Source organism: Colletes latitarsis, chromosome 7, assembly GCF_051014445.1.
Source record: "Colletes latitarsis isolate SP2378_abdomen chromosome 7, iyColLati1, whole genome shotgun sequence".
NCBI classification, from domain to species: Eukaryota; Metazoa; Arthropoda; class Insecta; order Hymenoptera; family Colletidae; genus Colletes; species Colletes latitarsis.
Genome location: NC_135140.1, coordinates 15,899,421 through 15,911,323, shown reverse-complemented (window position 1 = coordinate 15,911,323; position 11,903 = coordinate 15,899,421). Strand labels below are relative to the sequence as shown.

General features: G+C 39.1%; 1 protein-coding gene across 2 annotated transcripts in view; it reads right to left on the bottom strand.

Moving 5' to 3' along the window:
- Nucleotides 1-9,845, bottom strand: part of LOC143344104 (octopamine receptor beta-1R) — a 107,132-nt gene extending 97,287 nt beyond the window's left edge. For both annotated transcript variants that reach the window (XM_076769789.1, XM_076769798.1), the window contains exon 1: nt 9,490-9,845. The gene's annotated coding sequence lies outside the window, so the exon portion shown is untranslated. The remainder of the gene's footprint in view (nt 1-9,489) is intronic.
- Between the last annotated feature and the right edge of the window lie 2,058 nt (nt 9,846-11,903).

Here is an 11,903-nt window from a genome sequence, read left to right as displayed (position 1 = left end):
CGATTAGACTCTGCGTTGATAAAACCCACTAACAAAGTAAATATCCATCGTGGAATTTGAAAAGAGAAAAAAACACGAGTCCTACGTTTCAACTGACCATCCCGGACTTAATTCGTTGGAATCGTTATTTCTATTTACGTACCGCGAGTGATTCTTCGTCTCCGCGCAATAAAAATGTCTGTCCAGCCAACTTTTAAGTGAATTGGTAGTTTCTATTATGACGCTCGAAAGTGTCGCCCTAATGCCATCAGAAAATAGTACGTCCCGCTGGATCGACAATCAGCAAAGTGGTCCGTAGCAATTGAATCGGAAAGCCCAGTACATCCTATCATCAAACAAACCCAGAAGTTGCAGTACAAATCGTCTGTCTTTGTTCCCTTAACTCGAACCGTCGGCGCAAGTAGCGTCAACGCGCCGTCATTCAAACTCTGATGGTCTTCGATAATCGTACTACCGGTCACGAAGAGAGAAAATGAGAGGAAAGAAGCGTGAAACCATATTCGATGAGCTCCCGCGAAACAAATGCATCGTTCAACGACACGACAAGTTCATCCCTCGCACGATTCCGTTACAAATTGCATCGATGACAAATCGCCCCATCTGAAGTCTGTCCTCGTCGTACTCCCCTCTCGAGGCCTCCCCCCCCCCCCCCCCCACTGCCACCCTCTTTGATAAAAAGTTTACTTTCCCGTGGCGCCATAGCTTCTACTTAAAAAGTGATTGCACCAAGATGAACCCATTTGCGAAGATTACAAGAGGCCCGCGGAATTACGCGGCGTGACGTTGAAATACTTTCTTCGTCGCCGTGGAAAGGCGAAGTGGCCGCGTCGCTGCATGACAGCGGATGTAATGAAAGAGCAAGCGAATTCTGGGGCCGCCCCGTGTTCTCAGGCCTTTAATTACAACGCCTTCGTGGCCGCGGAACAGCGAGAGGGGGCCGTATTAAAACCGGGAAAAGGGGTTAACAACATCATCGAACGAATATTTACTACGACGGAACGCCGACGATTCATCCCGCGTTGCATCTGGCTGTACCCAGCCGTCTAATTGCGCCATTTTGTGGGGCTCCGGAACGTTTCAGAATTTCGGTTATCGAGAATGCGATCCATTTCCGCCGTGTCGGGTGCAATTTTATCGAAATTAATCGAGTATTATTTCACGCGACGAAAGGACTGCGTATTGCATGGTCTTGATGCTACGTACCGAGTGTCCTGTTTCAAAAGAATGATCTTGGTTTGTTTCGATGGTACTGCGATCTTTACGTTCACTCGACACAAAGGAATTGCGATATATAGTTTAGAGTTTAAATTTCAGTGACGTGAGAACATACGCAATTAACACGAGGCTATTGTCTGTTGAATAGAAATATCATAGGCGTAGGCAAACTCAAGATAAATTACAAGTTGTATAGTGTTGGCAAGTTTTAAGATAGCATTTAATCACATAGTCTCACGGGGATGGTAAGAATAATTTATAACGATCTAGACTCTGTGAAATGCAAGTACCATAGGCGTAGTGAGACTCTAAATTACTGGAATGCAAATTCTGAGAAATCGACAGACAATTTTTAACCAAACTTTTGCTGGACTTGAATAAACAATACAATTGTAGAAGCACGATTCTTAAGATGCAGCTGCCATAGGCGTAGACAAAATTTTACTGCATGTCATGTAAGACACACAGAAGCAAGCAACTTTTAACCAAACATTTAATCACATAATTTCTAACGATGGTAAGAATAATTGATACCGATCTAGAGTCTGTGAACTGCAAGTACCATAGGCGTAGTAAGACTCTAAATTACTGGAATGCAAATTGTGAGAAATCGACAGACAATTTTTAACCAAGCTTTTGCTGGACTTGAATAAACAATACAATTGTAGAAGCACGATTCTTAAGATGCAGCTGCCATAGGCGTAGACAAAATTTTACTGCATGTCATGTAAGACACACAGGAGCAAGCAACTTTTAACCAAACATTTAATCACATAATTTCTAACGATGGTAAGAATAATTGATACCGATCTAGAGTCTGTGAACTGCAAGTACCATAGGCGTAGTAAGACTCTAAATTACTGGAATGTAAATTGTGAGAAATCGACAGACAATTTTTAACCAAGCTTTTGCTGGACTTGAATAAACAATACAAGCAATTGTAGAGGCAGGATTCTCAAGATGCAGCTGCCATAGGCGTAGATACTTTTAATGCGTGGCCCGTAAGACGCGCGAAATTCAATCTACCGATTGAAGGATCACCCCAGAGTCAGAGTCCCCAGACCAGGGAAAGCTGGTCGCCCACACGCCACGCGAACGTCAGGAAAGGAAGGAGAAGGAATGTGTGTCAATCGATAGACGTTATTCGGAGTATAAAACACGCGGAATGGATGTGGAACAATTTCACCGGCGGCTACGTTTCCGCATTACGATTTCCCTCGAACCGGCCAACAGCATCGTCGTTAAGGTCTCTGCTCATCCTCCAGCCTTTCCACTCTGGAATCTTCCTGTTTACGTTTCTCCCGGGGCCATTCCCCGAGCTTGGACACCGTTGGATCCGATTGTCGAGCCATCGTCCGGAATTTTAGGAAACTGAATTTTCCTCACCCCATCCCCCTCTCTCTCTCTCTCCCGACGAACTGAATTGTCCGCTCGTTTCCTTTATTGCAGTCTCTCTCGGCTTGATAGCGTTTCAAGGTAATTTTTTGCGGAATAAGACTTTGACTTCTTTGTAGCGTTCGACCCACTTTATTGGACGGAAAATTGAGAGGAAACGAGTCGAACGCGCGCCAAGTGACTCCGCAGCGATCGAAATGAAAGAAAACTACCTTATAATACGGAACCTTGAAACTTGTTCATAATGCAGTTTCGGATACTCCGACGGGATTCCTCGAACTGATTTTGTATTTATATTTGTGTCAAAAGTCAACTGATAAAACTAGTCGTTTAATTAACTAGTAGAATCCAGTGAAAGTTGGCTGGCAAAATTTTTAAACATCACGATCGGAATTTAATATCTCGGAGCTCTTTAAGCGGAGGAAAAAGGAATCATGGGGTGTAATTTGATAATGAGATGAAATCCGCGATTATGAAGTGAAAGGAAAATGGAATGTGTTAAGTATAAAAAGCGAAAGGGAGTGAACAAAGTGATACGAAATGAATGCGAAAAATGAAAGTGTCCGTTATTATTTCAAAACTGAAACTTTCGTCACGTGACCGTGTTTTCTTTTCGCCCGGAACAGTACACACGAAAGGGCACGATTTATTCCGTTCCTTTTTTATTTTTTTCTCCCCCCCTCGTCGCGAAAAATGAGTTGCACGACGTTTGGACGAAACGAACACGATGTTAATTAACGTCGACCTACCGAAATTCAATTTCAATTTTACAGCATTCGAGCCCAAAGCAATTTACTTCGGCGCGGAAAAACGAACGGACCAACAGTTTCGTTTAATTAGTTCAAGATAAGCGAAATTAATTACAGCCTTCTTTCTGAAACGAAAAAAAAAAAAAGGAAACAGAACGTTGGACTGGAGGCGATTGGGCAAGAGAGAAATTTTCTCTGCAAATTTATTTTTCCTTGCAATTGTTAATCGCGTGGCGCGTTAGCGTGACTTTCGCGTTTACGTGCTTAAACAAAATAAAACCTCGAAGAAACAGCGACTGGTACACGATTAATAATTATACGTTAAAAATATTTCTTCTCACTGTACAACAGTCGCGTAATGTCGTTCGAAAGCGTAGTTTCTGAAATGATTTTCAGCTCGAAAATTAAAGGATCGCTGTGACTTTTTACTTGTAGATAAAGTATACGCATGAATTGTTGTTATGAGTGCAATTGTGTTATATAAAGGGCAATATAATCCTTGCATTTCTTATTCAACGTAAACAGTTACGCAAAGGGATGAAATATTGTCACAATGAAAGCTAGAGAAATAAAAATACACCCCTTTACCGGTAACTACAAGGGTGCTCCCTTCTATTGTTGTAATATAATATAATTCCTCATTTTTATAAGTTCAGAGTATTCACAGTTAAAAAATTATTTTTGAAGTCTACGTGCCAAAATGATGAACATTATCACCCACCTGTAGGGTAAACAACTTGTACAGTTATATAATTTTCACCGCTATTTTTATCCCCCTCATTTTGTTGTTTTGCAATATTCCTCTGACACGAGTGGTAGACAAATCTGCGAAGGATTGAAATGCACCACTGTAGCTGTTACAGAAGTTTTAATTTAAATTTTCCCCGATTTTTTTGTCTCGCATATGTTTAATTGGCTTCAGACTCTTGACGTAGTCACTCAAAGGAAAGGCCACGCAAAGGCCACGAGTAAAATGCTATGCTTATACGTACGTCCACGAATGCAGAAAGGTATACAATAGTTGAATATTACACTCTTTTTCAGTAAAAGCAACGCGAGAACCATCAAAGCGATTCCTGGAACTTTCCAGGTCATGGGAGATCAACATATTCCCCAAATGAGAATGAATTACGGTCAGATTTTCAAAAAGTTTCCGTTTTCATGAACCATTTCGGGACGTTTAACAAGAAATCCCCACTGCCCCAAAAGAATTTGTTGCACATTGCTTGAACCATTCAATTACACAAAAATAAAGTAGATATTTTCACTGGTTTCTGAGAAAAGAATTTTTTTCTCGAAAATGCGTAGGATTTCGGGGTTGTGTCTATTCACCAAAAATGATCATAATTGACCCCCTCAACCGAAACTAATTTTCCCAGAACGATTTGAAATTTTTTAATTCTGTCGAAAAATTTGTCCACCTTCCTGAATTTTTTTCTCGAAAATGGTTAGGATTTCGAGGGTATGTCTATTGACAAAAAATGATTGTATGTGATCCCTGCAACTGAAAATAATTTTTCTAAAACGATTTGAAAAAATTTTCCGCCGAAAAATTTCAGTGAAACATGTAAACGTATGGTCAGACATTACGTTTTCGGTAAGGAATTTTTTTCTCGAAAATGGTTAGGATTTCGAGGGTATGTCTATTGACCAAAAATGATTGCAAGTGACCCCTGCAACTGAAACTATTTTTTCTAAAACGATTTGAAAAAATTTTTTTTCGCCGGAAATTTTCAGGGAAACATATCAATGAATGGTCAGACATTACGTTTTCGGTAAGGAATTTTTTTCTCGAAAATGGTTAGGATTTCGAAGGTATGTTTATTCACAAAAAATGATTGTAATTGACCCCTGGAACCATAAATAATTTTTTTAAGACGATTTGTTTTTGTTCCTCTTGCTAATTCCAATCGTTACAGATCAGATGTTAGAGAAAAAGTATCAGAAATACTTCGACAATACTCCTCTTTTGAAAAGGAACCACTTCTTTAGACGATCTCATTCCAGCTTCGCTAAAACGTTGATTTTAACAATAGAAGAAGGATTTGTGGACGCAGCTACAGGGAAGTTTACCATCCAACGCTAATTACCGCCAGCAATTAGCACACTCGCCTCTGAGGGGGGAGTACCAAGAGAGGGGGGAGGGTCGTAACGCCTACTGGCTACGAAATGAGCCGGAACAATTACCAATTGGACTGATTCTGTTTTCCACCCCTTATTTCCTTGATTGTGCTTGCGAAGTAATCGGAATTTGCCCATCCATGGAAAATTGTCAAAACCATAAATAAATTATAAACAGTTTTTAAACCATAGTTTAGGAATATTCCAAGTCAGGACTGCTCAAACTTTTGTGACCTGGGACCCACTTTTCAGAATGATAATTTTTCATATTTTTCAAGATGGAAGTGTCAAATCCATTGAAAATCGGCTCATGGTGCAAACTTTGGGAATCCACACTTTAAAAATACATTCTTGAAGCTTCGAAATTTCCCCCACTCCGTCGCTCTGTTTTCTAAATTTACGAATGGATATAGCTGCACTATTCAATCGCCAGTAATGTACTCGTTCGAACGCTATTCTCGGAACGTAAATACCAAGAACAACTTAGGAACAGTGACACTTGACCCCGAATTCTATACCCACTACAGGCTATTGCCAATGAAAAATCTTCGGACGATAAGCACGGTAAATGCATCGATAACTGCATGGTCAGTGCATATACATGCAGCTAGAACGTGGTAACACGGAATTCATATTTAGAGACACGCTTTCAGGAATATAGGACGATCGGAGACCACCATTCTCTTCCATAAGCTTTAAGTGGAAACATTTTAACGAGTCAGACGGAAACGTAATTTTGTTGAATTAATTATTTAATAATAGCTCAGTATATTTCTCCATGTACTTGAACCATTAAACTAACAAACTGTAACAAAACAATAATTTTTTAAAAAGAAATGAACGTTTTACAAAATCTAGAGCAGAAAAAAACCTATAATGTAAAGTTTCACGTTTCGTTCGGTCCGAAAACTGAAAACTCAAGGAAAAGCGATGCAAACGAAGTAAACATTTTTTAATTTTTGTTTCACTTATGGAAAATAATCCCTGGGAGCGAGAATTCCACGATTTTCTGTGCGCCGAAGGACAATTTCACGGAATACCCGATATTACATGCGCTACGGAAACAACCAAGTCCGAAAGATAGATATTCCACGCTGTAGAATTCAAAGAGAAGAATATTCTACGTTTTGTACGCCTTCGGGAATAGGAATGTGAAAATTATGGGCGTGTCGTATATCATGCACCTCCGATAGGAAAAAACCTCAAAAAGTGGGGACGTCGTATTTCACGGGCGCTGTAAAACCAGAGCGGATCAGACCGCGTTTCGTGTTTGCAGACACACAAAATTTGAACTACTATGCTTGTAAATGCAACCAAACTTGGGCTATAAATATAAAGAAGATATACAAATTAATTCGTTTACAGGGTTACGCAAAGTAAACACAAAAAGCAACCAGAGTTTCGTCTGAATTCGATGCAAATAACAGGAATTATAAAGGAATCACAAACACACAGATTTTAAGTACGAATGGGTACTTACGAGTGTGAATACACAGAATATGGTGGGTCTTGTTTAGTTGTATACTTTTACTAGTTAATTGCTTCCCTCGTTGGAGCATTTAATTATTAAAAATAAATAATAAACTGAAGACTATTCCAACATTTTCAACTTATCGACGAGAAAAAGCTTCAGAAAACAATTTGAGGACATTGACGTACCAAAGCAAAATGTGTACAGCTATTTATTCGGCCAAAATTGAGATTTGCACGAAGTATAACAACGCCAAGAGCATTATTTGTCGATGAAGACGTTTATCAACCGCACATTTAGAAATTAAAGTAATTCTTGGTGGATTCGCTTCTTTCGCGGGGTGCATTTCCATCACTTTCGTTTCGAAACTTTCGCGTACTATCGGCTTGAATATTCCACATTTCATAGCCGTCTAAAAAAAGATCGTTCCAGATCCCGTGGCCCAGAAAGAAGTGAAACCAAAAACTGTAATTACTAGATACTTTGCTTGTCTCAAAGCTTGAGTTAGGAGCCAAATATTTATACTGGGATATTTGTGTACCAGAAACTCGCGGGCACGGCTAAAAATGTCGGAAGAAAGACGATATGAAATAATCTACGGGACCCTACCCTTATTTTAAAAACGAGCCAACCCGGAATGGGACCTCGAATTGGCTACAAATTGTTGGGATCTAATTTATGTTATATCTGTACCCTAAAAAACTGTGCAGGAAATTCCATCTTCTTAAGAACAAATCCCAAAATATCCACCCCCTAAGTCACTACAAAATTTTACCCTTAGGAGTTTAAATAAAATTTGATATACAATTATGTTTTGTCCTTTTCATATTTCTACCCCATTCTGAAAAGCTATCCAACGTATCGATACTCGAGGGTGTTTCTTTCAACGATTTTTGGTATTCAGAAACTCATTGTAGCTCGTAAACATCAATAAGGAAGCAAAACCTTCGATTACAATAATATTCGATATAAAATGATTCATAGAAAGAGCCCTCCTCTCAATACCAACCCCCAATATAGCTATGTACTTTTCACCCTGATCCACATTTCGCACGTATTGATAAAATATTCAGGACAGAACGTTCCCCACTTATCAAATATTTGAATATTAAATTATTCTAATAACCCTAGCCCCATTTTACCCTGTTACATTAAGTTCCACAATTATTCTTGGGATCCCTAATTTTCGAATGTTCTCCAATTCTCAATTTTAAATGTCACTGATAAAATCTCTTTCCGGACGCGAACGTTTCTATTTTTACTTTACTTTTCCCATATTTCTCGCCAAATTACTCTTGTATTTTATTCCTTGAGACCTAACCCCCCATTTATGGGGGGCTCAATTTGTATTTACCGCCAAAACATAGTGAGAACAGTGATGGTGACGACAAACGACGACGGATGAAGGGTTGATCTTACGAAACCTGACATTAGTTTTGCAAATTTAATAATTTACAGTATATCAATATAATATGCTTCTAGTTGCCAGTTTTCACCTTACGTAAATATTGGTAGACGAAGCCATAAATCTTGCAGTTTAACTTTTACCTACCCCTAACAATTTTGACACTTGTGACTTGATATCCAGGAAGATTTCTTTCCATTCCTTGTTCTTTACTGAAAACAATTTTCTTTATCAATTTGATAAAGGATCTCTGTACCTGATTACGTCTAGAAGAGTACTATGACAGATTGGCACGTGCCTCGACAAATGAGTTTTGAAGGAGAGATTGTCGCCCCTAATCTGTACTGTCGAATGCATAAAAGAACTGCATTTTTTGCGTAACGCATTTGCATTTAATCACTGGACGTTAAGATGCAAAAAGGGGTAGAATTAATAGGAGCTTTACTATACTAAACTAAACACTGGTATTCGTCTATCGACAATGCATAGTTTCGATTAAAATTATGCCATTAAAATCAATTCGATAGAATCCACAAAATCTACCACCATTTAAATATCAATCCCGATACGTATTCACCCTTAAAATTATCACAAACTGTTTACTGCGAAGAAATATACTGGAATTTGTTACTAACACACATATTTGAAAGTACTTGAACAAAAATAAAATAATTGACAAAGCCACCCTCTTCTCAAACTAACACATTCTCCATCAAAGTAGCTACAAACTATTCGCCCTAAACCATATTTCACGCGTATTGATAAAAGGGTTCATAAACTACGACTAACCCATACTTTACCTACCCCTAAACCGTAAATCAGAAGTTAAGTATTCTTGAATATTTATCTATCAACAACATACAGCAAAATCAACCTGAACGTGGTTACGAAACTTTCGACGTGATTCAAAAACCGAAAGTATCACATTGCGTACCCCACAATAAAAAAAAAAAACCAAGATTATAATCCCTCATTTTACAAGCAAAGCATTTATAAAAAGTTCCCAAGTTTGATTAAAAATCCCCCGAAAAGCATGGAAAATATAAAAAAATCGTCCCTCTTCTGAAACCCACCCCCTCCACCAAACAAATTCATCTCCAAAATCTGCGAGATGCGTTTCCCCCGAAACTGACCTTCGTCGATGGGGTTGGCCAAGAACCCTGCGTAACTCGTTCACCCGCGTGAACCAGTACGCGAACCGAAACTCGAAAAACCACCCCCGATATATATCGAGCGTCGTCGATTTCTTCGTCGAAACACAAGGTGGTACCCCAACCGCACAGGGTCATCGAGTCTCGAGATTTTCCACGTTGCTCGATCGTCACCGGATCATCGAGCCCTCCGACGGATCTTCTCGCCGTTCACCCCCGTCGGGTCCAATAGGATGCCGATTGCCGCGCGTGGGGGCACATTTTCATTCATCGTTTCATGTACACCGTATAGAGATCGCGGTCGCGGATGCAGCCGTGAGGCCAGCCGCTCGTTTCAGCGGTTCGGGGCGCACTGTCCGCTTCCGGAATACACCGATCCGTTTCCCCCAGTCGCCACCGTGGGCGCCACCGATGTCGAAAACAACCCCCTCCGGGCGGCAGGTGCGTTGCACCAAGTCTACGTGGAAACTAGTGGGGGATTTAGAAGAACTCCGGCAATGGAGGGGGAGGAAGGGCTGTTCTCCTCTCCGGTTATCGCGTCCCGGTAGTGCAAGTGCAAGGTTAATTGGTAGAACCGAAGGGGATGATTTTTCTTGGCACGCTCGTGCCGTCTCACAAACGGTGGATCTGGCTGGAAGGGTGGTTCGTGACAGGACTACCACGCGGAGATTACTCATTAGGATCTCGCGTAGGGATCAGTTAGGATTTTCTGTTCCTCCAGAGGACAACATTTTTAAGGGATGCTTCGCGGAGAGTCGATGAACGTTGGGAGGCTTTAGAGAGGAAACCACCGTGATTGATTGAAAAATCGAATTGTTTCTTTTCAGTGATTCGGGGGATTTTAAGAATCACCCCCTAAAATATTAAAGTGAAATTCGCAAAAATGAATAAAGTCATGGAAGATTCAGTAAATGTGGAAAATGTAATATGCGCAGAATTTTCAATCGAATAATTAGTTTCGACGCGATCTTAAAAGAAATATTAATTTTGTCAAAGTTTTTCGAGAATTTTCCTTCGAAGCTCCACCATTTTGTAATAATTGTTTTCAAAAATCTGTAAGTACAACTGAAACTTGCATCATTTCCAACAAATTTTTGGATGCCTCTCACGCTGGTTCCCATTATGACTAAAATAATTATTATTTTTATACAAAATTTTCACAAGAAGTAGTACAAGAAATGTACTTTCAAACACAGTAAATATTTATCAGAAAAAGTTTCATAATTACGCCGAAAAAATTCTTGAATATTGCCTTTATTTCCAGCCGTCACTGTGGTTTCCTCCCTTAAAAGATTCCCTTAAAGTTGATGAAAGCTGTGGTTTCGAATATCGTGAGGGCACTAGGGGTAGTTGGGTAGGGTAAATTTAAGAGTAGAACAACGCAATATTGAGGGGTCTAAGGTTATTGGTTTTCAACAGACGACATGACAGGTAAAATTATCTCTTCTTTATTACAATCTAGAGGGCCATTTTTTAATGGCAAATATCCCAAACCATGGATTTAATCTAGAGATAAATTTGTTGAACAATTTCCTGTTAAATTGAAACACTCATTAATTAGCGTCCACGTTATAATCGAATGCATTTCTCGGCGATCTGTCGCATTACGTTAATGAAGTTTTATAATATTAATGCGCACACGTGATACTATTGAATGGTAATTTCCTTTGAATCCTAAAGTAATCCGACCGCAAAACCAATTTGATTGAAATCAATTAACACGGGAACGATTAACCTGGTTAACGAGCAGCTTCCATAAAGCGTATTATTTCTTTACGGTAATTTTTTTATTTCCATTAGTAACTCATGAGAAAAGTGGCTCGTGCTGCAATTTATATGAACTTGGATCAATTAATTCTGAAACAATTTCACCATTGCAAAATGATGCATGACTACGTGTATTCTTGTTAAATTTACTTGCAAGTTTCATTTATCAAAATTCTTTCTATAAAGTGAACTGAAATGTGGTTCAAACTTCTCTTAAAACTATCTCAAACACCTAAACAGTGTATGATTTAGTTTGAGATAGTTTTAAGAGAAGTTTAAGACAAGTCTGATATAAATTTATTTCAGATTTTGTTGAAATATAATTGCTAACTCAATTTAAATTGATTTATACTAAATCTAATTTTTTAAATCAACGATACATGTGTGAGTTACGTTTGAACTGATTTAAATTTGAGTCGTGTTTTGCTACGCTTATTTTAAATTATTGGTTCCTAATGTCATGATACTGATTCCATCTCGATCGAGAAGAAGAGCGTAATTTTTCGCGTTTAAACTATTTATATAAATTCAATCGTTTCCGAGCTTTTTATTCCGACGGCTTTAGAGGCCAACAAACGCACACCGGGATTAAGGCTACTTTGTTCTTCCATTTTCCGCCGCGTTTCCAG